The sequence below is a fragment of the Periplaneta americana genome, chromosome 2, assembly GCF_040183065.1.
Source record: "Periplaneta americana isolate PAMFEO1 chromosome 2, P.americana_PAMFEO1_priV1, whole genome shotgun sequence".
Taxonomy (NCBI): domain Eukaryota; kingdom Metazoa; phylum Arthropoda; class Insecta; order Blattodea; family Blattidae; genus Periplaneta; species Periplaneta americana.
In genome coordinates this window covers 25,298,361-25,302,886 of record NC_091118.1, presented here as the reverse complement: position 1 = coordinate 25,302,886, position 4,526 = coordinate 25,298,361, and positions in this window count along the sequence as shown.

Sequence of the window (4,526 nt, the reverse complement as noted above, 5' to 3'; positions counted from 1 at the left end):
TTCCAAAAATTATCTTCGGATATAAAAATATAAATATTATTTTAATCTTGTACCTACTCCTTTCAGACGCCCGGGTAGGTCACTTGGTAGAGCAGCTGGCTACGGACTGGAAGGTCTGGGGTTCGATCACAGTTTAATATATACAGTTGCGAACCTCAATACTTACTAAATATGCAAACATAGACAGTTGAAATATGCATCCATAGATAGTTGCTAACCACCAGGATTGCTACTATCGCCTCATCACAGACTCTTTCCCTAGCAGACGATAAAATGTATTGTACTTTTGATATCGTGTTCTTTTGAAAAAATTAACACCTTCCTTCCACTATTGAAATACGAAATACATAAGGTTTATATATTATTTTCATAAAGTGTATACCCATTATATTTTATAAACTCACCTTCCTGGATCTTTCGGAAGAAGGATAACTCTGACCTCTTTTTCTTACAATATTTATAGTGCAACAAACGTCTCCTTGTCCCACATTATTACTCAGATTATTGTATTTTAGCCATTTACAGTTACTACAACCGATAACGAACATTTCACAATTTAAACAACTTTTCACAACAATGCGAAATACGGCACAGTCAGTGCCTTTTCGATCTAGACCAGGCCGTAATATACAATATGTTCGGGTTTTCTATTTCAGTGTATGGAGCTTAGTGAATTATTATATTATAACTTTATTGCGTATCATAGCTAAGTTTTATTTAGTGTAATGTGTCCATAAGTTCCCTTTACTTCTTGTTGCATAATGTTGCAGAAATAATTACAAAATTGTGTTATTTTAATGTGAAGAGAATTTTACAAGTTAACATAATCCTTTCGCATCAACATTTTAAGTTTAGAATGGAAGCTATTTTGAGGTTTAATAAAAAAAAATTTATATTGTGATTTTAATATAGCACATCTACCTTCCTTGATAAAGACAGAAAATTTATCATACTACTCTTATGAAATTAGCGTACGTACGATTGTTACTTCGTCTCTTAGGTAGTAGATAAATACAATAATTCAGTACTCAATTGTAGTATTAAAATACAGATAAATTGAATGTGCGGAGTATCATACATGGCATTATGCTTAATTATAATGTATAATTGCGAATTTAGGAATATAAGATATAGCAAACATAACCTATAATATTTCCATATGAATGGCAGGGCATTGGAGACCACTAAAATTAGACAGAAAGGGGCAACTGGGACAGTATACATAACCTATAATTTCAACATATCTATATATTCGTGCGGTGCAACTGAAAATTATTGAATCGTGCGTAAATGAATGTACAATAATTTCGCAATATTTAATCGAAATAAAGGCAGGTAGGTCTATTACACATACGAACAACGCAATTTTCACACCAAAAATAATACCGTATTACACCTTAACTCGCAAGGAATTATGTCTGAAGTGTCTCCTAATCATTGTTTTGAATTTTATTAATGCAATTACACTACATTTTAGAGAAATATAAGTTACTTTTTATGCATTCCAATTAATTTATATGGTTGAAACGCCGCCCTTCTTGATCGGGTTAAGCGAGTCACATGGTCTACCTTACGGCCTGTAGGCCCTATTAGAACACGATAGCAGTGACAGTCTATTATTCCTAGTACACACAGCGTTCCAAGCGGCTAGCAACTATCGCGAGAAATGTAAAATATCACCCCAAGCTTCGCGACTGTATATACTAGATTGTGGTTCGATCCCGGGTGGTAACGAGATTTTCTCGTTGTCAAACTTCTAGAACGGTCCCGAGGTTCACTCAATCTTTTATAAAATTGAGTACCGGGTCTTTCCCGGGGGAAAAAGACGGTCAGAGCGTGGTGCCGACCACACCACCTCATTCTAGTACCGAGGTCAAGAAAGCGTGGGGCTCTACCTCCATACTCCCCAATTGCCTTCATGGCATGTGAAGGGGATACGGATACCTCTACCTTTTTACTTATTTCTTTCAAGATTCTTCTTCCATAATTAAAACATTAGAATAGAATAGAATAGAATTTATTGCACAAACACTTGAGACCATAATGTGCATTACAATATATTACAAATTACTTAGTCCTACATATTATTATCTATATATATATAATTTGAACTGGTAATGGAAATTACGGGAAAACGGCTAAACGAATTTTAATAAATGACCCCTCATTTTGAAGCTTGGTACCCAAAGTTTTTCGGAAAAATAGTAGTTTTCAGTGAAATGTCAATTTTCCTACATCATTTTCCTTTTTTCCAAAATCCATCTTACGTCAGTTTTGAGAACTAATTAATTGCACTCACGGCCGACTTGATGTTCGCTTCCTTAAGCGAAGCGAGCATCAAGTCGGCCGTGTTGCATTTCAGAATAAAACAAAACACACACTACAATAAACAATAGGCTATTACATGAAGGCCATGTCCTACAGGATTGCTGACATAGAGTTCAGATGGCTCAGATTCTTTCTCATAATAATGCCAATATGTCGATCTTCATTTCTGCAATTTTTTGATAACGTATAAAAAATAATTTACAGCTCTGATTCTCTGGTCTGTGGCTTTCCGGGTACAGCTGTGTATTGGGTATTAAGAATTACAAAACTTAAGAATATTTGATGATATTATTACCATTAAAAATGAAATATTATTATTGTTAATGCAACACATAATGACATACTGATGATATGAAAGTGAAACGTTTTGGGGCTTTAAGTAAGTAGACACAGATAAAGAATATTTTATATTAGATCTTTATTTTTATAATTTACTGAGTAACGGCTATATATATGTTACTGAAAACTATAAAACTTACGTAAGGTAACAATATTGTTATTAAAAATGAAATACTTTTATAGTTATTAATCAAGTAGTGTGGGTCTTTTTCATATATTTAATGGCAGTGTGATATAGATATGTATATTATGTCTGATTCTTTAATTTTCTTTGGTAGTAATTGATTCATGCTTCCTATTTTAGCTGCGTCTTTAAACTGCATAAAAATTAATTTAATATTTCTTTGGTTTAATAGATTAGATTTGTGATCGCTGCCAAGCATATTATTTAGAATAGAATAGAATAGAATTTATTGCACAAACACTTGAGACCATAATGTGCATTACAATATATTACAAATTACTTAGTCCTACACATTATTATTAACCTATATTACAGTGTGTCCCAAAAGTCATGGTGTAATTTCAGAGGATTATATTTTTTTAATGAACAGCGGTACAAAAGTACTATTGGTGCCGAATGAAAATAAATCTATCAAAGTATTTCATCTGTAAGTTTAAGGCACTGAAAAAAAAAACAAAAGACGGCAACAATCGAAGAAATGTAATAATTTTCAGGTGCGAATATATTGAATAAGCAGTCGTGGATAGCCGATGAGGAGTGGTCCTCAAGCTTGGGGGTTGGGCGAAGAGCTGACAATCAATCACCGTAAAAACAGCTTATTGCGAAACCTCAAAATAATCAATAATAAAAATATAATATGTGTCATTTGAAATTCAAAGTGAGGTGGCTGGGGATGGGGAATGACATCTAAAGTGCAATTAAGCTTGGTTTCAGACTTCCCCTCAGTATTTAAATCGATTCGTTTTTTGTTTAAATTGAATTCAATTTAAATAATTAGTTGTTTAGACTGGAAAGTTTTGAAATGAAAGTCGTGTATAACTTATATAAGATTATTGTGTAAGTGTAATAATGACACAAACATATTTTATTGTACCAAATTAAACACAAGGTAAAATTTATTAAAAATTGAATGACTGTGAAAAAATTACGTTTCAAAAATTTTATAAGAATATCCATAAATATGTTCTACTAGAAAAGGTATAGTAATAATAATAATAATAATAATAATAATAATAATAATAATTTAAAATCTCGAGTCGGCCTGGGTAGCGTAGTCGGTATAGCGCTGGCCTTCTGTCTTCGAGGTTGAAGGTTCGATCCCGGCCGAGGTCGATGGCATTTAAGTGTATTTAAATGCGATAGACGCATGTCAGTAGATTTACTGACATGTAGAAGAACTCCTGCGGGACAAAATTCCGGCACACCGGCGACGCTGATATAACCTCTGCAGTTGGGAGCATTGTTAAATAAACCATAATTTGATAACATATCGACAGGCCTAATGTAAATTGTAAGCAATTTTAATAATAACCTCCCCTTGACAAAATCCTGTGTATGTCACTGAGTAGGCCTACCCGTATCATCAAGTAAAATTGATCTGTATAGCCCTACATGCATTTTATTTTGCGATATGTTTTAATTTATTATCTTTATCGTAAAACAAAATCAATCTGTAAGTTATAGCTGTGCTTTACTTTGCGATACATTTTTTTTCAATTTATTATATCTTGTTGTTCAGTCAACTGTCTCAAGACAAGTGTGAACCCCACAAGTGATATTTAACATGGCACCACTTATGAGGGAACTATACCTGTTTTTTTTTTTTAAGATGAGATATAACAGTTAGGCGGCCGAGCTTAGAACTACAGCGCTAAGTTGCCGATATGGACTACCA